Source organism: Schistocerca piceifrons, chromosome 1, assembly GCF_021461385.2.
Source record: "Schistocerca piceifrons isolate TAMUIC-IGC-003096 chromosome 1, iqSchPice1.1, whole genome shotgun sequence".
NCBI lineage: Eukaryota > Metazoa > Arthropoda > Insecta > Orthoptera > Acrididae > Schistocerca > Schistocerca piceifrons.
The window spans coordinates 906776026-906802830 of record NC_060138.1 but is presented as its reverse complement, the minus strand read 5'-3'; positions in this window follow the sequence as shown (position 1 = coordinate 906802830).

The following is a 26805-nucleotide window of genomic DNA, read 5'->3' as shown; positions in this document are numbered from 1 at the left end:
CACGACAATGCATTAAAGCTTGTTCCATCTTATTCTCACAGAGTCAGCACCCAGCATTACCCTTTGAAACAGTTACGTAGCCTCCATTACACAATCTGAAGATGAGCCTGAAAAGTTTGGAAAACCGTTTCATGGAATAAATAACTATTTTAAAAAAATGTTTCTTTGCAGTTTTCTGTATTTATATTGAATAAACAACCATAAACATCCGTAATGGATAAGTTTCATCTTTTAGGGTGTTTCTAAGATCTGCATTTCCCCTGGAAAGTTCCTCTTAAGAATGCTTCAAAAAACGCCCGTGGTATTCAAGAATCTTCCTTCCATCAGAGGAGCATATTGTGGATGTTCACGGAAGTATAACTTTTAGCTGGAGGCGCCTGACCGACGTCGTCTCTCCGGGAAGCGAGTGGCACACAGGCCGACTGTGGGCACTCTCTTGTGCTTTCGGTCAAACGTTTTCCCAACCTCCTAAGCCCAGCGAGGGGTTTGATACTGGCCCTTTGTTAGCATATCCTGTCTACTCTGGGGCGGATGCAGTTGGCTAAAGTTTTTATCCGCACTCAGTTCACATGCAAGATTTATCTACAAGAGCAGAAAAAATAAATCACCTGCGCAATCACAGTCGTTGTACTGCGAATAGAAATAAACATGCGATTACGCCCTCTTCCTAATTTTGATTGGGTTTAATTGAGATGTCATTAATGTGCATATCGAACTGCCTCGAAAATCCGTATAAAAATGTTACTAATTTGCGTATTAAATGGTCTCCGAATGAAAAGAAACGAAGCACACGGCTTCGACACTTTCTAATTTGCTTTAACATCGTCGGTGACCAAGTGCTGCCCTTTATTCAGTATCTTCCTGATGATAATGCTGAGGATGCTCCCGTCTTTCAAGATGGGATCAGCTATGTTCACAGAGCTGCATACATAGGTTCTAATTTGACAACTACTCAGGCATCCTGTTGCTACTCGAGTGGCTCGCTAAATTATCCGAACTTAATTGCAAGTAATATATCTGGGACTATTCGTAACAGTGGTTAAAACGCAACTGTCAGCGTCTGCTCAGGATCTAATCACCCATGCATAGCATCAGCTGGATATAAATGCTTGAAGAAACTTGTGGAGACTCTTCCTGTCGAAATTTAAGACCATTCCCAAGATAGAGGCGGAGGTATACGGTATTAGCCTGTTGACTTCTGGGTGGTCACTACCTTATTATGCAGTGTGCTATGATAATCGTGTGCTTCAGAAGCTCACTTAATTACGAGAGTTATCCCGAATGTATACGTGAATGAAGTCATAATATCCCTCTGGAACTGGACAGTAAACACAGTTTCTCGATTCTAGTGCCAGAAATTGTCGCCTCTGATCTCTTTTAAGATGTAACCGGTTCTTATATGATTCTCAGCCCGAGACAGTTTGTTTTTCGTCACTGATAGCGCAGAATCAGTGCTGAGACTTCGTCCTTCACATATATTTACGATGTGTACAGCTCTATGAACTTGAAATTAAGATCAGCAGCTTCAGACACCGGTTGTGTAATGTTAGTTTTGGACAAAATACTATTCAATGATTATAGTTGGTTTGAAGTCGCTTATAAGTGCATAAATAGTAATGCTATTATGAGTGACAGAGTCACAGCCTGAAGATCGCTACCTCGTCCGAAAATTCAATACAACTGTCGATAAAACGTGCACTAAAAAATAAATAAAAACAGTACGCAAGGATGTGTTTTCAAACTTATAATAGGACGTCTAACAAACATGAAGACAAGAAAATTGTTTCTAGCTTTACCATCCTCTTCTTCGGTATTATATATCAAGTGATATTTGCTGTAGCTGAGTTATTTTGAGGCAAATATCAGTACTGTAACATCCAGTTTCAAGAAAAGGCTCGTCAATGTAAGAGCCAGTCTTTTTCTTGTCCATATGCCCCTCAGCGCAACAAATTTCTTGCAGGTGAGGTTAGGTGAGTATCCTTTTTGAAAAGTTTCGACCTTTTTTATAACCTCTACGAAAATTCCTGCTCCATCGGCATTTTCGCATTGAAGAAGGGTGGAAACGGTTATCACACATTGGTTCCAGCATCAGTTGGCACGCTTTGACGACACGGAAACACAAAAGTTTATCTCTAGATAACATAATTAGCTCATTTCAGGGGATGAATATCTTGAAAAGTTTCTCAACGATTGCTCTCCGTCTAACCCTGGTCCAAACTCAAAATCCAGGGGATCGACCGCTATTCCGGATTCTATTTTAAATCTTCGGTGTGCTTGAAATTCAGTTATCGAGACTGTTAACATGTTGGCAGCGGATTGAGCAATAGGATTCTCCGTATTAAAGGATTGTAGTGTTCAGATCAACCTCCAGGTTAACGAGTAAGCTATGTAGTAAACTCGGTAAGTCACTGGATACATATTCTGGATGTAACCTTGTTCCTCATAATTATGCAGGAAGAAACAGCCTGTAACATTAGCTATCGGTTTCTATAATCTGTGGGTATTCACAGTATTAGTGTTCCTATAAAAAGGGAAAACACTGCAGAGTGCAAGAACAGTCTGGATCGTACACACCTTAGCTAGTGACCGCAACGACCACCGAAACTCACCTGTTCACCATTTGCTGTACGAGTTCATCCTACGCTACATTCCTTCGGGAGGCACATCTGTTTACCTTAAGCTTAATGACAGGTCAGAAAAGAGGTAAGTTACCGCGCAAATAAAAACGTATTCGTTCTGATAAAAACAGACTGTGTTGATGGGACTCTGTATTCTCCAACTAAACTGAAGAACAAAAGTTTCGCCTTTCGATTAAAGGACAGTGTGCTCCGTACCTGAATCCAAGGAACATTCATGGGAGCCACTAATTTGGAGTAATCACTTTCTCCAAATACTCTCTAAGAACTCGCGAAACCCACAAAAAATTAAACACTCAGGCAAATGCTACTTACTCGCTTCCACTGGCGCCTGTTAAAATGCCAGGATTTTGAAACACTGCTTCAGCACTACACTAACGCAAAACTCTTCACTTTTGTGCATTCTCTGCCCGAGAGAAATCAGCAGATATCTAAACAACACTAATAACTCGTGTATCATACTAGCTAATTTAGTCCAAGTTATAAGGAGCAAGACATATGCTATATTAAACAGTCTATTAATTTTTAAGCCTGGAAGTAATGCCACCATAAAAGTCAAACACTTTATTTGGGTATTTATTTATTACTATCATAAAACCTGCCCTTCTGTTTATCTTAATCATGTCGCGCAGTACATTCAGTTCACTACAAAATTCTCCAGATAATATTACATATTTTTTCGTAATTGTAACAATGCAGTATTAGGATACTAATTTGTACAATATAACTTAACAATAGGTATGAACCAGACCTCTGCCGACAAACTTCCAGAGGCGGTAGTATGAATGAAAATAATATAAAAGTCTAGTATATATGGGCTCTAAAATGCATACCTTAATACGTATGGTAAACATGGGTTCTAAAATGTATACCTTAACAGCTATCAGCACTTGTTCAGTAGAAGAGATGTGTTTTACAATAGCCAAGATGAACTGCTGCTCATAGTTTTTTAAGCATGCACTGTAATACACCTTACCAAAATCTTATTTTTTGTGTAAGATTTTGTGTGAAGCTTTGTGACCAAAGAGTCGACGTTGAAATTTGTGTGATCTGTACAATAAAAGAAAGCGCAGCCTTCGACGTTTTTTGAGTGCAGTTAGGAGAAGGGCTGGCTGTTCGCATTCATCTTTCTTCCTCCAGCTACCATAATGTAAGCATCGTGGGCTGTAGTTGTAAATGGTTCTTAATATACGAACTTACTTGGGATTTCTGACTTGTTGATTCTTTATTAATCTATATTTACTGTATTACGAGTTCTGTTTTTCAGCATTTCACGCAGGCAAGACGCAACTCTTCGATGTGTCATCGATCCACCACTGGCGTGATTTCATTACTAATTTACAATGTTCATTTTTACTTATTGTGTGACCAAAGCCTCTAATCCCACGGAAAAGAACGAGATTTTCAGATGAATCATACAGCATAGAGCGGTTATCAAATGGTAATATGAGAGTTACATTTTGTAAAATTCCATCGGTCAGCATCCTTCGTTAGGCCGCTCGCAAACTTCATTCTGGTAAAATATTGAAATATTTTAGTTGACATAGATGGAAGCGAACTCTCAGTACTTTAGAACCTATGTTAACTGGATATATTTATCTTGGTTTGGTCCATAACACCTCTTCCCAAAATATAAGCAAAGAGCTTGCAGTAGAAGAGATGTGTTTCACAGCATCGAAGAAGAGGAACTGCTCATAACTCTGAAGGTGTGCATTTTAGAGCCCATGTTTACTAGACTTTTTTCCTCTTTTGGCCTATGCTACCACCTCTGAAAATTTATCGGTGGAGTTGTAGTTCACCTGGAAAATACAAACAAACATAATTAATTAGAAAGAACATCAAACGAAAGTAAGTAATGAAACAAAAGAAAAGTAATAAACGTATTACATTAATTCTTATGCAAATTTCTTTAGCATATCTTCGCTTTTTTGTTATTTTGGAACATCTTCGAGTTATGTCTGCGCTCAGAGAGATAATACATTACATTTTGAGATGCCTGTTCATTTCCGACATTTGTTATTATATCTGTGCGTCCAATGTTAATAACTTAAAATTATGACTTTGCTCAGAGCAATTATTTTCTCAGCAGTTATGGTATTTAAGAATAAAATCTCCAAAATGTCCAACTGACGACTGGATTTTATTCCGTAAACTTATAATTGTGATTTAAATATATTGTCCACTTGTGAAGCGACTGGGAAAAAACATCGAGTCATCACAATTACTTGTAGATGATAATGTCATACTATAACTAGTAACTACTTATTAATATTAAACTCAATTATAATTTCATACACACTTATAAACCAACACAACCAAACATTTCACTGATCACCCAGTGCTTCTACGGTACTGGTGGGCATATCGTTTCTTCATCATGGGAACTACCGTTGCCGTTTCATACCTCCTAAGTCAAACATTCGTTCGCTACATCGAAAGCCCCTTCCGTGACGTCATATACGTCAGTTCTCCTTAAGTATCACAATCTGAATAACGTTATTCGTACAAAATATAGGGAACGCATATTCCCACCCATTTCAGTTCAATCGAGCTCATGTGGGATATCATCGGACGACAACTCTAGCGTCATCCGCAAGAGCATTAACCGTACCTGCATTGACCGACCGAGTGAAACAGGGCATGCGAACCCCATCCAAAAAACTGACATCCGGAACCTGTACAGCACGAAGCAGGCACGTTTGCATGCTTGGCATTCAACATTCTGGCTCTTACACCGGTTTTTAAGGTACCATCATTTAACTTTTGCATTGGCTTATCTCTCTTTTAGATCAGCTTGTGATCTTGCAATCTCAATTACTTAAATATGTTACCTAGTCAAATGTATTCCCGAAATTCTGGTACTCTACATTTATTATATTTTGGTGTTTTGGCTTTTTTCTGTCAGTGTATGTTGCCTGTGGGTTGATACGCTGCCGGATGTAATTTTTTTTTTCTCTTTGGGAATTCTAAAGATGATCGGCAAGATAACTGTGGAGAATCGATTATCTCACAGGTGTGCCATCGTGCAAGAAGTTAATTCGATACGACGGTAAATACACTCCTGGAAATTGAAATAAGAACACCGTGAATTCATTGTCCCAGGAAGGGGAAACTTTATTGACACATTCCTGGGGTCAGATACATCACATGATCACACTGACAGAACCACAGGCACATAGACACAGGCAACAGAGCATGCACAATGTCGGCACTAGTACAGTGTATATCCACCTTTCGCAGCAATGCAGGCTGCTATTCTCCCATGGAGACGATCGTAGAGATGCTGGATGTAGTCCTGTGGAACGGCTTGCCATGCCATTTCCACCTGGCGCCTCAGTTGGACCAGCGTTCGTGCTGGACGTGCAGACCGCGTGAGACGACGCTTCATCCAGTCCCAAACATGCTCAATGGGGGACACATCCGGAGATCTTGCTGGCCAGGGTACTTGACTTACACCTTCTAGAGCACGTTGGGTGGCACGGGATACATGCGGACGTGTATTGTCCTGTTGGAACAGCAAGTTCCCTTGGCGGTCTAGGAATGGTAGAACGATGGGTTCGATGACGGTTTGGATGTACCGTGCACTATTCAGTGTCCCCTCGACGATCACCAGTGGTGTACGGCCAGTGTAGGAGATCGCTCCCCACACCATGATGCCGGGTGTTGGCCCTGTGTGCCTCGGTCGTATGCAGTCCTGATTGCGGCGCTCACCTGCACGGCGCCAAACACGCACACGACCATCATTGGCACCAAGGCAGAAGCGACTCTCATCGCTGAAGACGACACGTCTCCATTCGTCCCTCCATTCACGCCTGTCGCGACACCACTGGAGGCGGGCTGCACGATGTTGGGGCATGAGCGGAAGACGGCCTAACGGTGTGCGGGACCGTAGCCCAGCTTCATGGAGACGGTTGCGAATGGTCCTCGCCGATACCCCAGGAGCAACAGTGTCCCTAATTTGCTGGTAAGTGGTGGTGCGGTCCCCTACGGCACTGCGTAGGATCCTACGGTCTTGGCGTGCATCTGTGCGTCGCTGCGGTCCGGTCCCAGGTCGACGGGCACGTGCACCTTCCGCCGACCACTGGCGACAACATCGATGTACTGTGGAGACCTCACGCCTCACGTGTTGAGCAATTCGGCGGTACGTCCACCCGACCTCCCACATGCCCACTATACGCCCTCGCTCAAAGTCCGTCAACAGCACATACGGTTCACGTCCACGCTGTCGCGGCATGCTACCAGTGTTAAAGACTGCGATGGAGCTCCGTATGCCACGGCAAACTGGCTGACACTGATGGCAGCGGTGCACAAATGCTGCGCAGCTAGCGCCATTCGACGGCCAACACCGCGGTTCCTGGTGTGTCAGCTGTGCCGTGCGTGTGATCATTGCTTGTACAGCCCTCTCGCAGTGTCCGGAGCAAGTATGGTGGGTCTGACACACCGGTGTCGATGTGTTCTTTTTTCCATTTCCAGGAGTGTAGATCGATGTAGTCCACGCGCTACACAATTTTTCAGAAGGTAAGGGAATCTATCATCAGTCCTGTTTTCTTGTTTTAATTATTTTGTAGTGTATCACTGTTAAAGTATTACAAACTGGGCGGGAAAAATAAACCCAGGAGACAATCGAGCGATACTGAATTCAAGTTTGAGGGTGAAGAGTACTCAGGACATACAGTTGTACCGCGATTGAATGGGACACGTGTGTTTCCAGAGAAGACTCACAACGCAGACCGTAGACATTTGAATTGTTTTGGAAGATTTTGAATGGAATACAGATTACAACAAGCCACCGGAGACCGTGGGTTTCTTGCAGCAAATTAGTCAGAAACTATTCCTGAACACTCTCCGAAAGAGAGTGGGTTTCGCGTTTCCGTTGTAGGAAGAATATACTAATTAGTACTGATAAAAATACTTATATATGTAGATGTACCTAAACTTAGAGAGCGTATCTGTTCATTATATTACATTACAGAAGACATAATTATTCGCGCCAATTACGGCACATGTCAATCATCGCAAATGTGATTTTAAGTCACTATATCGTGCACATTTGCGTCTACTTATTAGCAACACCATTGGTTAAGTCGTATGATAGTGGCATCTCAGTTGCGAAAACCTTGGAAGTCAAGAGAGCTTTTAATACAAGACTAAAATTAGTGATCGGGCTCGGGACAATAAAAATCGAGAGTATATTTGCGTAAACGGTATGACTAAATAATGCTCAAATGGATAATACATTTCAGCTAAAGCTCGGTATACAATTCACCTATCCGAAGAGTGGATGGACCGATGACCTAATGCGAAGACCAAGCAATAGTGAGGGAGGAAGGTCAGTTTCTATTGCTCTCTAGAGATAGGCCACAAGCTCTGGTTGGAAACATTTGAGGAGGAAAACAATCGTGTTCCTTTGAAAAGAACAAACCCAACATTCGCCCTAAACAGTTTAGGGAAATATAAGCACGTGTGGCCGAGAGGGATCTTGAACCTCGATCTTGAAGAATGCATATCCAGTGTGTTAATCACATTGCGGTGATAGTAAACAATATCTGATGTTCAGAAAGAATCAAAAAGCTTAATGCTTATATTATTTTGTTGTTCCTGTTGTTTTTCATGACATTCTATGATATCAGAGTCATTATGATCATCATCATTATCACCAAAAAACAAGAACAGAAGCATCAGGAGAAGACAAAGGTGGATTATTAATGAAATCATTATTTATTTTCTGGAGATGGAGTAAGCGGCATTTATTTGAGATTCAAGAGGGAAGTATGGTACCTGTTTTCTGCAAAGTAACACATGTTGTGTCTATTGCTACCATATGTGTTACACAATATGGACGTAAGTTTTCGATAAGAAGAGAAGAACTCTATATATTTATTTATTCCATCTAACGTTGTCATTAGGGGAAGAATTAAAAATCAGAATCGTCAGTACATAGCGTTCTAAGATTACTTACAGTATAACAGACATAATCGGTTTATCACCGAAATGGTGAATTTCTTTTCCAAATCTCTCGCTTTCTCTCTCTCGCGTTTACGCGCACACACACTTACACACACACACACACACACACACACACTCACGCATATTCACACATACAGGCAGAAAGAGACGCATATACACACAGGCACACGCGGTTAGGCATTATTTTGTAAGGTGACGGTGGCTGAGTGGCGATAGAAGGAATTCTCTTTGACGTATCGCGTTACGCTTGCCTGTGCGATTGCGGTCGTCGCTTTCAACGCGCCTGGTCGTGACCTGAGGTGCAACCTTGTCGAATTCATGAGTACCATAGTTAATTTATGAGTAATTGTACGTCCAATATAAATGTAAATCATACTAATTAATCTTATGAGAGGACAAGACGGGTAACAAAAGCTTCACCCAAGAGGCGGGACCTCATCTACTGAGAAGGTGACACCTATACTTTAGTGGCAACACTAGCCCCAGCTGTAGGTACAGTCACTGATCGCTCTTGCTGTTTGCTTAGTTAGTTAGCATTTGATGGCATCTAGTTTTTTTTAGAAAAGGGAAGAATAAATCGATAAGCCGGTAAGTCTTTTGGACTGTTGAGAATGTTAAGAAAGGGAGGAAAGACTGAGACCTCACTTCGTTATTCACATTTTCCATGCAATGTTGGCGAAATACAACGATTGTGAAGATGTTTGATCGCTGGAAATCAGTTCATGTTGTTCATTCATAACGTGTCACAAGATTAGTTACCTTCAGGTAGACAATAATTCCCATACATTCGTCTTAAAGCAAAAGTTTGTATAGTGTTACTCATTTCAAGTTGCTTAAAGTTGTTTGCATGTTTATGTGCACACTTATATTCTATAGCTATAGAAGGTGAAATTTGCAACAGCAGGCAAGAGTGTTTGTATCTTGGTTCACTTTTCAGATTTTACCATCTAGTCAGTCCAGAAAGAGAAGTTTAATGCATTTCTTATTCCAGTCTTAAATGATGGCATTCGCTTTTTATCTGCTGCAGTCTCTTTCTGAAATTACAAAAACTGCTCCGGAAAATCAAGGGTGGACGTATGAGAAACTAACGGTTACATACAAGCCAGCGCATCTTTTACTGTTGGAGAGGAAGCTGAACCAAATTTTGCATGTGTTATCATTTTGCTATTGGCTATAACCTGTTTTTTCTTTCAACGTTTTGCCAAATAATTTGATCTTGGTGTTGCTGGATACTTTTCGAACACATACTATCTCATGAGGAACATTTTCTTGTTACTTTACATATCGTTCTGAAAATATCGTGGGTTATGTGCAGTAATTACATAAACAAATCTGTGTATCAGTTTTTTAATATTAGTCTCAGACCTCTTACAACATTTTTTTTTAAATTTATGTCTATGAATCAAGGAAACCTTTGTTTCACAAAATTTTTAATGAATTTGACAGTTGTACACTTTGAAAAAATGTTGTACCGCAGGAGGTTGTGTTACAGTATTTGGAAAGTCTGTTGAAAATTTCACCTTTTCATCTACAATAGTTCAGCAGAAAATGTTTCTTATATACTTAAAACCTACTACCTCTGGCATGCTGTGTCCCATCGTTCGTGTCCCGACTATAACACCTAGTTCAGACTTACTTGAATCTTGATAACCTGCATTTTAGCAGCAGAAACCGATCTAACGGCTGCACCAGACACTTGTTACCTTATATAGGCGTTGCCGATTGCAGCGCCGTCTTCTGCCTTTTACATATCTCTGTATTTGAATATTTTGAATTTAGTATTGGAGGGCAGCGTGGAGGGTAAAAATCGTAGAGGGAGACCAAGAGATGAATACACTAAGCAGATTCAGAAGGATGTAGGTTGCAGTAGGTACTGGGAGATGAAAAAGCTTGCACAGGATAGAGTAGCATGGAGAGCTGCATCAAACCAGTCTCAGGACTGAAGACCACAACAACAACAACATGTCTGTATCAGTTACTTTGGCTTTTCAGTGTATCTACATACATTATTACTACTTACATATATTGCTTTCAGTAACATCGTTGGTAAAAAACGCAAAGTGTGAATAAAAAATACAAAGTGTGAACGACGATTATTGTTTTCTAGCTAGGCGTCACACTTTGGTCAAGCTCGGAAAAGGAGAAACGCTCTAGGTCTTCTATTCCAACATAACTGCAGTTAGTATTCTTCAAAGTACGGCTGTTGGCACAAAGGATAATTACACTGCGCCAAGGTATTAAACGGCAACTTCTTTGAAACCCAATCATTTAGCGCCATTGCGACACAGAAGGGCGAAATGTGGCTCACACTTGCCTACACCCATCCTCTGTAATTGTGCAAAAGTGAGGTGCTCTGTGACGTCACCCTCGTCTCCGCGACGCTTCAAACGACAGCGTGCCAATATATGCGGAAAAATGGCCAGAATTCAATTCGTATTAGGTGTAAGGTGCATTAATGGTGTCACATTGTCACCAAATTTCCCCAGGCCAACACGATGGGATGTTTGCCATACCCTTCCTTTCCCACATCTGACCCCTTATGCGGACGCCTATGTGAGGGACAACAGAACCACGACACCCAGCACTGGAATCACGTGGTTTGCTTATGGGTGATCGAGGAAAACATTTGAGACACAACGCTGCTCAAAATCGACACGAAAAGGCCTCAGAAAGTGACATCAAGGCCTCAATCAAACCACCCCTTTGCTTGGGATGTTCTTCTGCACACATTTTGCAAATCGATATGCAATAGAGAAACGTTTCTGACAATCTTTCACATTGCCGGCACCTTGCGGACGATATAGCCCTTCTCTAAGGACATCGTGGGGCTACAACCAGCTTGACCATATCTAACTGCTTTGAAGTACAGAGCGACCATAATTTTTGCTTTGGTATACAGGGTAGAACCACTAGCGACTCTTTAAAATTCGAAAACATTTTAACTTGATCCAATGGAGCAAAGTGTGCTTATGCTTTTTCAGCCCTAGTTGGAGGAAGAATGGCATAAGATGCACTTGAAAACCGTACAGGAACTATACTTACCCTTCCCGAGACGACTGGAAGCCACGTATTAGGCATGGTAATATGTTGCGATTTAAGAGTTTACATGTTTTTATCCACCCCGCTATGTTTATCCGTACCTGAGGGGGTATCCAGAACGCAGCATGTCATTCTCAATGGAGAGAAATCTTCCGAAGTAAGAGTGATTTGAGGTGTGCCGCAGGAGAGTGTCGTAGGACCGTTGCTATTCACAATATACATAAATGACCTTGTGGATAACATCGGAAGTTCACTGAGGTTTGTTGCGGATGATTTTGTGATATATCGAGAGGTTGTAACAATGGAAAATTGTACTGAAATGCAGGAGGATCTGCAACGAATTGACGCATGGTGCAGGGAATGGAAATTTAATCTCTATGTAGACAAGTGTAATGTGCTGCGAATACACAGAGAGAAAGATCCTTTATCATTTAGCTACAATATAGCAGGTCAGCAGCTGGAAGCAGTTAATTCAATAAATTATCTGGAAGTAGGCACTAGGAGTGATTGAAAATGGAATGATCATATAAAGATGATCGTCGGCAAAGCAGATGCCAGACTGAGATTCATTGGAAGAATCCTAAGGAAATGCAATCCGAAAACAAAGGAAGTAGGTTACAGTACACTCGTTCGCCCACTACTTGAATATTGCTCACCAGTGTGGGATCCGTACGCGACAGGGTTGATAGAAGAGATAGAGAAGATCCAACGGGGAGCAGAGCGCTTCGTTACAGGATCATTTAGTAATCGCGAAAACGTTACGGAGATGATAGATAAACTCCAGTGGAAGACTCTGCAGGAGAGACGCTCAGTAGCTCGGTACAGGTTTTTGTTGAAATTTCGAGAACATACCTTCACCGAGGAGTCAAGCAGTATATTGCTCCCTCCTACGTATATCTCGCAAAGAGACTATGAGGATAAAATCAGAGGGATTAGAGCCCACACAGGGGCATACCAACGATCTTTCTTTCCACGAACAATACGAGACTGGAATAGAAGGGAGAACCGGTAGAGGTACTGAAAGAGAACTTACGACGGAATGAAGATATCCGCACACCATAAATATCTTTGTGACATTTTATACGGAGCAGGAAACAGCTTCTTTTTTTCTCACTTAGTTTTTTTAAGGGTTAGTACCTTGTTCCTTATTTCTAGTGTGAGCTTGCCAGGCTCAGCATCATACCGTCAATAAAAATGTATAACAGCTCAGGAGCATAATAAAATTATTTAGGAGAAATGAAATGACCGTATGGCCATGATGACTGGCAGCCGCCACCTGAGGAAGTTCGGTCACCGACTTACATGTCTTTCCAAATGACGGCACATTAGGCGATTTGCGTGTCGATGATGATGAGAATAACACAACACCCAGCCCCTGAGCGGAGAAAATCTCCGAACTGGCAGGGGATCGAACCTGTCCTGCTGTACAGCAATCCGACGCGTTGACCACTCAACTAAGAGTTCAGACTCGTAAAATATGTAAAAGGCCTCAAACAGCGCAACATATTATGTTGTGAGAATCCTTAACTGGTTCAGCGTGATTTAGTGAACTATAATCTAGCCAGGGGATCTTGTTCTTTATGGTTTGTCGTAGATCTCGTGAGGGAGCAGTTGCTTTACCTTCTATAAAAGCCCCCAATGAAAAGAGAGAGAAAAGAATGCTTACAAGGTTGAAATGCTTCTAAGCTGTTCAGCAGCGTAACTTCAGTCAGAGAATATTGCTGCAATATGGAAACAAGTCGGTGAAAACTCACGTCTTCATGCTACCTGCTAGAGCTATCGTTGTGTCTGGCTACAAGACCGAAGGAAATGGCGAAAGAAGTTCCCCAATTGAACTATATTCGCAGTAATACGGGAGTCTATAGACAGCTTATATTGGGAGGGATTGTTCATTGGTTTCAGATTATCTCCGCCGGCACGTCATGTATAGTTGGGGGCGAACTTCGTGTTCAGCTGAAGAGTTAAAATTACTTTCAATTTTTAAAGGCAACAGGTTACGGCTGGTAAGTTGTTATTTAAATGAAATAGGCGTTAGCATCTGTGGACTACATCACGTAAGAGCAGTTTCTTACAGAAAGTACTATTTCAGGTCAAATTTTTGTTTATTTCTTTTACTCTTCTTCAGCACAGAAAATATTACTGAACTCGTATAAGAATCAAAAAGCACATGTTAGAAGTGAAGGAACTTTAAAATTTCATAGACCACTTTAACTTCACCCACGACAACGTATTGCCTCTTATTCTAGCTACTATTCATAATTAATATGAGAGTAAGCATCGAACGCCGATGGACTACTTAAACTGTTCTGATCACTGGTGGTAGTTGTAATGTGTTGGTTTGGAATAGATAGTTACATGGTACAGTTGTATCATGTCACTGTTCACAAAAAGGAGAAAGTGGAATGTGCAAGTGAAAGAAATTGATAAGTTGTTGTTTGTTGTTGTAGTCTCCAGTCCAGAGACTGGTTTGATGCAGCTCTCCATGCTACTCTATCCTGTACAAGCTTCTTCATCTCCCAGTACCTACTGCAACCTACATTCTTCATCTCTTGGTCACCCTCTACGACTTTTACCCTACACGCTGCCCTCAAATACTAAACTGGTGATCCCTTCATGCCTCAGAGTATGTCGAACCAGTTGTGCCACAAATTTCTCTTCTCCCCAATTCTATTCATTACCTCCTCATAAGTTATGTGATCTACTCATTAATCTTCAGCATTCTTCTGTAGCACCACATTTCGAAAGCTTCTATTCTCTTCTTCTCTAAATTATTTATCGTCCACGTTTCAATTCCACACATGGCTGAACTCCATACAAATACTTTCAGAAACGATTTTCTGGCACTTAAATCAATACTCGATATTAACAAATTTCTCTTCTTCAGAAACACTTTCCTTGCCATTGCCAGTCTACATTTTATATCCTCTCTACTTCGGCCATTATCAATTATTTAGCTCCTCAAATAGCAAAACTCATTTACTACTTTAAGTGTCTCATTTCCTAATCTAACTCCCTCAGCATCACCCTATTTTATTCGACTACATTCCATTATCGTCGTTTTGCTTTTGTTGGTGTTCATCTTATACCCTCCTTTCAAGACACTGTTCATTCCGTTCAACTGGTCTTCCAAGTTCTTTGCTGTCTCTGACAGAATTACAATGTCCTTTACTGCTTGCTCAATATATAGATTCAATAACATCGGGGATAGGCTATTCCCGCCTCACTCCCTTCTCAACTACTGCTTCCCTTTCATGCTCCTCGACTCTTAAAACTACCATCTGGTTTCTGTACAAATTGTAAAAAGCCTTTCGCTCCCTGTATTTTACCCTTGCCACCTTCAGAATTTCAAAGAGAGTATTCCAGTCAACATTGTCAAAAGCTTTCTCTAAGTCTACAAATGCTAGAAACTTAGGTTTACCTTTCCTTAATCTATCTTTTAAGATAAGTCGTAAGGTCAACATTGCCTCACGTGTTCCAAAATTTCTACGGAATCCAAAATGATCTTCCCCGAGGTCGGCTTCTACCACTTTTTCTATTTGTATGTAAAGATCTCGTGTTAGTATTTTGCAGCCGTGACTTATTAGACTGATAGTTCGGTAATTTTCACGTCCGTCAACACCAGCTTTCTTTGGGATTGAAAGTCTGAGGGTATTTCGCCTGTCTCATACATCTTGCTCACCAGGTGGTGGAGTTCTGTCAGGGCTGGCTCTCCCAAGGGAATCAGTAGTTCTAATGGAATGTTGTCTACTCCCGGAGTCTTGTTTCGACTTAGATCTTTCAGTGCTCTGTCAAACTCTTCACGAAGTATTATATCTCCCATTTCATCTTCATCTACATGCTCTTCCGTTTCCATAATATTGTCCTCAAGTACATCGCCCTTGTATAGACCCTCTATAATACTCCATCCACCTTTCTGCTTTCCCTTCTTTGCTTAGAACTGGGTTTCCATCTGAGCTCTTGATATTCATACAAGTGGTTCTCTTTTCATCAAAGGTCTCTTTAATTTTCCTGTAGACAATATCTATCTTACCCCTACTGATATATGCCTCTACATCCTTACATTTGTCCTCTAGCCATCCTTGCTTAGCCATTTTGCACTTCCTGTCGATCTCATTTTTGAGACGTTTGCATTTCTTTTTGCCTTCTTCATTTACTGAATTTTTGTATTTTCTCCTTTCATCAATTAAATTCAATATATCTTCTGTTACCCAAGGATTTCTACTAGCCCTCGTCTTTTTACCTGCTTGATCCTCTGCTGCCTTCACTATTTCATCTCTCAAAGCTAGACATTCTTCTTCTACTGTATTTCTTTCCCCCGTTCTTGCCCATAATACTCTCTCTGAAACTCTCTGTAGTCTGTGGTTCTGTCAGTTTATTGAGGTCTCATCTCCTTAAATTCCCACCTATTGGCAGTTTCTTCAGTTTTAATCTACTGTGTATAACTAATAGATTGTGGTCAGAGTCCACACCTGCCCCTGGAAATGTCTTACAATTTAAAACCTGGTTCCTAAATCTCTGTCTTACGATTATATAATCTATCTGAAACCTTCCAGTACCTCCAGGCCTCTTCTATGTATACAACCTTCTTTCATTATTCTTGAACCAAATGGTAACTGTGATTAAGTTATGCTCTGTGCAAAATTCCTTACCCCCTTCCTTTTCCTACTGTCGAATCCCAGTCACCCATGACTATCAAATTTATGTCTCCGTTCATTGTCTGAATACTTACTTTTATCTCATCATATATGTCATCAATCTCTTCGTCGTCTGCGGAGATAGTTTGCACATTAAGTAGTACTACTGAGGTAGGCGTGGGTTTCATATCTATCTTAGACACAATTATGCGTTCACTATGCTGTTTGTATTAGCTTACCCACGCTCCTTTTCTTTTATTCATTATTAAACCTACTCCTGCATTAACCCTATTTGATTTTGTATTTATAATCCTGTATTCACCTGACCAGAAGTCTTGTTTCTCCTGCCACCGAACTTCGCTAAGTCCCACTATATCTAACTTTAACCTATCCATTTCCCTTTTTAAATTTTCTAACCTACCTGCCCGATTAAGGGATCTGACATTCCACGCTCCGATCCGTAGAACGCCAGTATTCATTCTCCTGATAACGACGTAATCCTGAGTAGTCGCCGCCCGGCGATCCGATTGGGGGACTATTTTAACTCCGGAATATTTTACCCAAGAGGACGCCATCATCATTTAACCATATAGTAAATCTACATGCCCTCGGGAAAAATTACGGCTGTAGTTTTCCCTTGCTTTCAGCCCTTCGCAGTACCAACACAGCAAGGCCGTTTCGGTTATTGTTACAAGGCCAGATCAGTCAGTCTTGCAGACTGTTTTCCCTGCAACTACTGAAAAGGCTGCTGCCCTTAAATGAAACAACAAGTTCACTGTTACCAGTCACCGTTTTATTTATTTCCACGACGCGTTTCGAAGGTTTAAACCTTCATCATCGGGTGGGTTTACATTAGTAAGTATTACATTTGTGTGTGTGTTGTGTTACGATTTTTGGAGGAACAACACACACACAAATGTAATACTTACTAATGTAAACCCACCCGATGATGGAGGTTTAAACCTTCGAAACGCGTCGTGGAAATAAATAAAACGGTGACTGGTAACAGTGAATTTGTTGTTTCATTTAATGTCAGTAACAGTCACGGTAAAGCCTAACCTAAAAATGTTCGCATTTAAAGCTGCTGCCCTTCTTCAGGAACCACGCATTTGTCTGGCCATTCAACATATAACCCTCCGATGTGGTTGCACCTACGGTACGGATATCTGTGTCGCTGAGGCACGCAAGCCTCCCCACCAACGACAAGGTCTATGGTTCATGGGGGGAGAAAAATTCCAACGGCCAAAAACAGTCCCTCAGGATGCTTCCGTATGGACCGGAATAGTGGTTTAGCTGTCAACTAAGATGTGCTACAAGGTACGGCAGAGGACGAATTGGATGCAGGGCGAAAAAGACATATTACCCATTCAGTAATGTAGGCAGTTAACTTACGAACCCTGTTTCATAATCTAAATGGCTAAACACAGCATTGTTAATGAGGACTTTTTTTCGATTGGGAGCCCGGCCCTGTGGCCGAGCGGTTCTAGGCGGTTCAGTCCGGAACCACGCTACTGCTACGGTCGCAGGTTCGAATCCTGCCTCGGGCATGGAAATGTGTGATATGCTTTGGTTAGTTAGGTTTAAGTAGTTCTACGTTCTGGGAGACTGATGACCTCAGATGTTAAATCCCATAGTGCTCAGAACCATTTAACCATTTTGAATTGGAAGTTTGAATTCGTGAGTGTAGAGAAGACTATATGAACGATGTACGACACAGATGATAAAACTTACGACTGACTTCTTTCGCTGAAACATATATCTTTAGTTTACTTTTAGGGCTTATTTAGATTTCATATGGTAATCTGGAGGATCGAAGAAGAATCGTGTTTTCCTATGGATGTAATCTTTTTGCTGTCGAGTTAGACCTTCCTCCTGGGATTTGTGCCATCGGCAAACCACTTCCTCCTCCAACTGTTATTGCTAGCAAGCGGATCGATGTTAATCTGCTAACAGCGTTCAGGGAACCGAAGAGCTGGCTGTCCTCGTGGGCATCCATGCTTACTGTAGCAGCAAACAGTACAGTGCCCTGATGGGACTATATGAGGGGGAACACCATTTGACAACTTTCAGGTAAGGCGAAACTGGGTCGATGAATTTCTAACTTTGTCTATAAAACGAACGTAGGCGAAACTGGGTCGATGAATTTCTAACTTTGCCTATAATACGAACGTTAATGATTGCGTTAAATCCAGTTTCTTTTTTCTTTTACTCTTTATCCCTCTGTCGTTTTGTTCACTAAATGGTAGTAACTTCCCCCGTGAATAAAGTTGGTAGTAGATGTTTCCTCGTCAATCGCCAAGTGAAGAACTGAGGATTCTCTTGGTGAAGGCAGGTAGTGACTAAAGGGATGTATTATTTTTCAGAAACAACCAAAAAAGCGTTCGCTTGTGACAACTATATAGAGACTTAACGCTAGTTTGATGTATGGGCAAACTGTCCGACTCCTACGGAACGCGAGCTGGCTTTACTCCGCAAATTGAAATATTTTAAATTTTACCAGAATGATTTTCGTCAGTGTCTCTGATTGGTGTTGGGAGCGGCGTAACAGAGCACGTGGACCGATGGAATTTTAGGAAATTTAGCTGGCATATCGTGAATTGATAACAGCTCTATGCTATATGATTGATCTGAAAAACTCAGATTTCTTCTCTGAATGGTTGCCGGCTCCGGTCATACAATAAGAAAAAAATAGTAATGAAATCGCGCTAATGGCGGAGCGCTACCAGATTAAAGTGTTGCGTCTTCCATGTGATAAATGCTAAAAAAAATAGAACTCGTAATCCAATAAGTATTGAGGTAAAGATGTGATCTGGTGACTTAATAAAGAATCAATATATTTGTAATTGAAAGTAAGTTCATGTATTAAGAATCAATTACAACTAGAGCCCAAGATGCTTACACGTTGGTAGCTGCGAGCCGAACGACAAGTGCGAACAAACAGGCTCCTGGTAGCTGCTCGAAGGAAAAATTGAAAGCTGCACCTTGTTTTGTTACACAGATAATGCAAACATGAACATAAACTCTTTGGTCGCAAATCTTTACCGGAATTTTAGATAAAAAATAATTTTTTATAGCGGCGGATTACAGCAACCACACAATAAACAAGACTTTTTTTTGAAAGATGAATCCATTTTCACAAGACAACACCATCTACAGAAATGAAGATAGAAGCTTGGAACAAATTTTAACTGACACATGGCATTACAAGTTAATTAAAGCTACATCTTATACAGGCACACAAATACAGCCTTGATCTTTACAATTACGTTTAGGGCGAAAGCTTTTATTTACCTTTCCCAAATGTTTAATTTTCCCTCCACCGAACGTATGGCAATCGTCCGGACGATAATCAGACCCGCCGCACATTTTTGAGAGGGTGTTCGGAGTTACTACATTCGCTACTGAAACTATGCCGCTTTGGAGTGCACCCACAGTTGATGGAAGGCCGTCGTTCAAGAAACCCCTCACAAAAAACAATATTACTGATAGCGTGCAGTTTTTTATTCTTAATACACCGAAGTGCAACCGTTAAGTTTTTGGCAAGTCTGATGGAAATGCTTCGTCAGCGTCGAATTTTACAAAAACAGATTCGCGTAACTTCAATGTGAAACCAATTCCTAAAATTTACAAATTAGTTACTCGCTGAACTCGATGAGCTGCAACCGTAAAAAGAATTCTGGATATGATATCGTTGTCACTGTGAGAAGCTGCTGAGAAGTAACAATAATGCACCTTGTAACAGCTGTGTGATGAATCGTGTCGTCTGAGGTTAAAACTGGTCCGCATCATAGCCAGTCACCTTCTTGGCATTAAAAAGGAAAAGAAAAGAAATGAGCTAGTTGTGCGTTTTAGCTGGGAGCGTATTCAACATTGAACTGTGAGTGATTAGGGACGGAGAGATGAAGTTAAAGTTCATTAGCCATGAACCTTCGAGATAAGGAGGATCCCTGTGTGAAGTAGTGTGTCGCTGCAATTATTTTGACATCTGACCTACACCTTGATAATTTTTCACCACATCAAACATTTTACATATGCAATAGTGGTGTGCAACTTCTGTTTTAGGATACCGTTTTACAACGCTATTAATTCCCGGCCCTTTGCATTTAGTGGACAGTTTGACGCATCTTCCTGTATTTCAATGTTTGTACGCCATTCCTTTCCAAGCCACACGTCCAAGTGTAATTTTGTTCTGTATTTGACTGATAGCTTGGTCTGGCGCGATTACTTACGTTTTGCACAATCGAATGGGACTAGTCTTTATTCCAAGCGGTAACCGTCTGAATAAAATTTAAGTCTATCTGTATCATTCTGCATTGGTGAATGGCAGCTTTCAAGGGGCCAAATTAAAAATACGCCGTAAGAACTGTTTTCCACACAATAAGTTACTTAGGTCTTAAATGTCCATATGATTATTTATTGATAATATGCTGCCGAAGCCTAGAAAGCGCCAGAACAACTGAAATAAAATATAACACTCGACGGAATAAACACATGTAGTCGCTGGTAGGTGTCGATTATTACTCCGTTTTCAACTTTACTTCACAGAATAGTCAATGTAGATTCTGAAAAGAGGCTTATCTCATCAGTTCACAAATGTATCATGTGCTCCTAAAACGTAAGGGAAACAAGGAGTTGTCGTAACTGCATACACACTGGACATCGTTAAATACATAACTTACAGAATTAAACCACTAGTTCTAATCCTTTTAGCCTGACGTAAGCAAAATACGTGAGTCCAATCTGAATATAGAGCAGTGACTGACTCAACTGTTGTAGAATTTCAGTAGCCTCTTCTCGAAACACATCTGCTGTCGGTGAATGTAACCTCATCGCACGCTGCGCACATTATAGTGACCAAATAAATTTTGCTAACACTCAGCCCCCTCCCCCCCCCCCCCCCCCCCCCCCCGGTTTCGGATGGTGCTGATGGCTTCAGAGGCTATTTTGCAAACAGAAATTCGAAGTATTTCTAAGCACGCGGATTAATAAAAGATCTTTCCCTGATTGTTCCGCTTCTTTCTGTCGTCTAGCAGCGAATTTTCATACATCCTCCTTCGATTTAATTTTATATTGTAGCGGTTATTTTAGACGCATTTGTAACAGGACCGTTAGAGTATGATGAGTTAAGTTCGGTTAATCATTACGTGCTGTGTTTTTAAATACGCAGTCGTCAATATCATCTTTATGGTCACAGCAGGAAACCATTCTTGTGAGGTGCCAAATAAATAGCATGCACTGAACATACTAATGAAAGGCTTCCATGATTAGCTTTGACGCTTTTCGGGAAACAGTGAATGATCTAAATCATTATCACGGGATGGGAAGTAAATCGTTGTATTTATACTGACGCAAATGAGTACTCAAGTTGAAATGAACCAACGCGGTTAAAAACACAGTACATTTGACTTGAAGTTCTTTCTGGTCTGCGCTACATGTAAGTAGTGATTTTAATACGAATCTTGAAAAACCATTATGAAATTAATTCTTATGATGTTCCGAATTAGTCACAAATTTGCAACCACGTTCGCCATGTTAGTTGCCTCAGACATTGGCATCCGGCGGAAATGTTTTGAAGAAAAATGCCAGCTTGCATCATTTACGGGATTATGAATCGTTCTGATTACAGTGTAAAGGAATCACGTCTCATTCGTAGCGGTCTCCTTCAAGCAATATTTTCCATTGTATATGTTGGGAGTTTGCATCGGAACGGTATCGACTGTGTGCATCTATCCCCAAGGGATGAGTTTCTTTGTGTGCTGTCCTATCTTTGCAGAGTAACTTAGAGTTACTCGTTTCCATGTACCCTACTTATGCAGTCGTTCTCTGTACATGTGCTCGGTGAATCATGCAACAAAGTATCGCATCTTCGCTCATCTATACGCGAGTTTTATTCGAATACCTACTCATCGGTATTTCCTACACACACATGAATCTTATTTGTAACGTTTAATTTTACTGTAGTGGTTTTATATATATCATTTGACTTTAGGTTTCCTGTCTGTCCAACTCGAAAAGTACTCTGCGTGATCGCTGTGAGAAAGAACTATTAGAAACGGGTTAAACATGGCAAAATACGTACTGTGCATTTTCGGGATGAGGACATAGACCGAACATCAGTTTCTTCAACTCATATTAACCACAGTGTGGATTACCAGCCTTTTCACGGGACATATTTCTCTTTTTATTTATTCAAAATGTGTAATAAACAGAAAGTTACATTGACAGGACCAAATTCGTCGTATTACTGGATCAAATGAATGAAAACTCTTGATTACACTATGTTATTCATAAAAGCATATTCACAAAAGCACTATAACAGTTACTATTTAGAGCAACTGTTACGTGAACGGATCAGAAGTTAAGAAGGAGAAACAATAATAGGCTGGCCGGAGTGGTCGTGCGGTTCTAGGCGCTACAGTCTGGAACCAAGCTACCGCTACGGTCGCAGGTTCGAATCCTGCCTCGGGCATGGATGTGTCTGATGTCCTTAGGTTAGTTAGGTTTAATTAGTTCTAAGTTCTAGGTGACTGATGACCTCAGAAGTTAAGTCGCATAGTACTCAGAGCCAAACAATAATAAACAGTAGTCTGCTAATGTTTTGGGGCATGTAATATGGCGACACCGATTTCAAAGCAACGTACAGCATAAGTCTTTAACTCCATCTCAACATCTTACACCTCCGTGACAAAATATGTGTAAATACAAATACTCTGGTGCTTATCAGGCAGTAGAATTTTAACTCAAATGTGTTAGAAATGGGTCGCCTTCTCAAGTTTATTTGAAACAAATCAAAATGGCTGCGCCAGACCTACGCCGTTGCACTTCCGTTGTTGAATTAGAAGTGATAGCTACTCTGGATGAGAGGCACACTGGAATAACTGCGAATCTGATAGTAAGGCACGGTATGGATCAGCGAGCCAGGTGCTGTTTTTAAAATGTCCCGTCCGAATTAAATACGCTGCGTGCGCCGAGCCACAGATATAGACGGCATGCAGCGCCGCCTTAATCTAGCCACCAACCGTTTCTAACAAATATCGTTTAGATTGTTTAGCATGTAAAAGGCCATCCTAGTAATACTTTAGATATTTTAATATTAATAATGCAGTAGCATTATTGTAACTGTGATCTTGTGGCTAATGTCTGTCATTACCTTCAAATATCGTTACCAATCGATAATTAAAACCGTATGGCATTAGCTTAATGAAACAACTCACACATACCTTCAGTTTTAAAATGGTAGAGGAATCAGTGCTATTAACGTAAATCTGTCACGATTAGATTTATACTTTTTAATTTATTTGTCGTATCTGTGATGTGGCTGACTCACTTGGTTGTCCCTTGGCTTGCAGTACCTCAGCGGTGAATGATTGCTTTGTATGCCTAAATTACGAGAAGCATCGTTGGAATAACTATTTACGCAATGTAATTGTCCTTAGAGAACTGGTGACCAATTTGTAATTATCATGTTTTCTTCTATGTATTAAAATTTCAAATGGTTCAGATGGCTCTGAGCACTATGGGACTTAACATCTGAGGTTATCGGTCCCCTAGACTTAGAACTACATAAACCTAACTAACCTAAGGACATCACACGCATCCATGCCCGAGGCAGGATTCGAACCTGCGACCGTATCAGTAGCCCGGTTCCGGACTGAAGCGCCAAGAACCGCTTGGCCACAACAGCCGGCTATTAAAATTTCGAAGTATTTTTACTTCAGGATGAGATAGAGATAAGGCTGTCATTTTCGGCCGTAGATGTATGTTTCCGTACATGCACTTCTACGCTCCGCAGAGTACCATATACCGTTTGGAAGAGAGTACTTCGTGTAGCAACGTAACATACACCTTCCTTGTTACAGTCTATATGGTGAGGTGGTTCCCAACCTCTCTCAGGCCATTACCCCCTAGTGCAATCAGTCATCAACGAGTACGCCTTCTCCTCCCCTCCCACCCGTCATGACCCCTCGCCCCCCACCCCCTCCACTATTACGAAGTTTTGCGCCTAACAGTAAAATGAAAGACTTTTCTTGGGACACTTTTATTTTTAAAATGATGAAAGATAAATGATATTTAGTGTGTGTGTGTGTGTGTGTGTGTGTTTGTGTGTGTGGGTTAGAACGAATGATGAAGCAATTCTTGGTGCGTCACAAATGCTATCCACAGCTCCTTCTCAGATCGGAAAGCTAACTGTCCACAGTGAGGGCAGGCACGTGTTACGAAACATACTTCCCCCCCCCCCCCCCCCCCGTTACTTCTCTCCCATACGACACTTACTTGACCTGCACACTGCAACCCCATCTAAAATCAAACAAATTCAGACTTGTATACTACACACACTGTTTGTAAATCACTTGGTCGCTGAACTCCTGGCTGGCAGATGTTGGACGACTTAAGGCTGTTACCACTTTGAGTCTAACCACTCTAACAACCACAACAATAATATTAACAACAATACTGCATACAGCCCTATAGTATCCCTTATGTAGTTACTGCTGTGTCGTGCTGTCAATTAATTCATATATCTTTTTCGAATCGAGTAATGTAGCAATTTCTGGACTACTGCAGGTACTATCTACAACTTGGAGAAGACATTTTCTTAAGATATCTATCATTTGGAATACATATACGTCTCACTTTGATCATCAGCAATGTACAGGACAGAGGACAACACATGCGTGCAACGGGTGGACTATGTGAGGAACGTGTTACCTCAACCGCATTAATACTCCTAATTTATAAAACGTGGTTATTCATAACTTATGTAATCAGTATTGGAGTCTTATAAAACTGTGACAATATTAATGATCTTTTGAAAATAATTTAGTTTCGTGACTGAAACAGAACCGAATCGTTTAGTGTCTGTCCGTCAGAACATTTCATTTTACCTTAGCCCCGAAGCGTACTACCACCTTCTTGGGAACCACTTCTGTAATGTGACCTTCATGGGTGTTTTCCTAGATATGCACAGGAGGAAATAGTGTACTGATTGATTCTTCTTTCAAAGTACGCTAATGGAGTGTTAACAGTAAACAACACAATGCTGTACAACGTCTCATTTGTGAAATTATCCACTGCAGTTCGATGTGCGTCACAGTTACGCTTTGCGCTTAGTGGAGAAACGCGCTGCTCTTCGTTAGGTTTTCTCTCTTTATTATATCAGTTCTTTCTGATAAGGGTCCCACACTGACGAACAGTTTTTAGGTTTTGGTCGAACGACGATTTAGTAAGCTACCTCTGTCGTGGTTGGGTTGCACTTCCTGAGAATTCCTCTAATGAATTTGAGTTTACAATCTGTTTTCTTACTATTACTTTTACGTTCTCGTCCCATTTTAAATCGCTCCTGATGCACGCTGCGAGATATTTATTGAATTTGACTGCTTCCAGTGATTGTTCTGGAATCGTGTAATCATTCAAATGATGGGTGTTCCCGTCTCTTCATGCACAGTACACTACATTTGTTTGTGCTTAGGGACAACTAACATTCCTTCAATAAAATTCTTCAGGGTATCAGACCGTATCGTCATAATTTAAAATGCGCCAACGTTTCGGCCAGCGTTGCAGCTAGCCTTCATCAGGGCCTTACGTTAACGTAAGGCCCTGATGAAGGCTAGCTGCAACGCTGGCCGAAACGTTGGCACATTTTAAATTATGACGATGCGGTCTGATACCCTGAAGAATTTTATGGAAGAAGACAACGGCCGCGGAAGCCTACGCTTACATTTAACTAACATTCCGTACGTCAAGCATCGATCCTCTACGGATCTGAATGCATTAAGCTACAATCATGTAGCGTTGTGATGTCTCTGTATGAAATAGCATTATCCGCGAAAAGCCTCATTCAGTTTCCAATGTTATTCGTTTGGTCCGTTACAGAAATAGTGAATATCAGTGCTCAGTAGGGTTACGCCCGAATTTTACTCTCTCTTAAGAGTGATATGCTGTGTTCTGTTTGCTAGGAAGTCTTCAATCTAATCAAAGCGAACTGGTATTCAGTGCGATCGTCGTCTTTCGTTGATTAGACGACAGCGTGGAACTGAATCGGATGCCTTCCGGAAATTAAAGAACACGACACCAACCTGAGCGCCAGTATATACCGCCCTCTGGGATTCGTGGACAAAGAGAGCGCGATGCTTTTCGCAAGATCGTTGTTTGCGGAATTACAAGTTCTTTCGCCTACGGTATGTACAGGTATCCAATAAGGTTCAGTCGCCTTTCATCTGTTCAGCAATTTTAGTTGATTTTCGTTTTTACTTTTTTCGGTATTTCATTCTGACGTTCGTGTAATGATTGGAAGTAGGAGCCGCAGTGCGATCTTCCCAGTTACATAATAACGGGAAAGGGAATTTAGTAATTCGGCATTCTCTCTGTCATTCTCCCTTTCGATGCCATTATAATCTGAAGAGAATTATTTAATGATTTCGCCTAAGGCTGAAACTTTTCAATATTTTCTACCAGCTCGGTAGAATGAATTTTACTTTAGAATTCGTTGAACTGTTCACAAATGGCTCCCCCTACTCCGATTTATACAT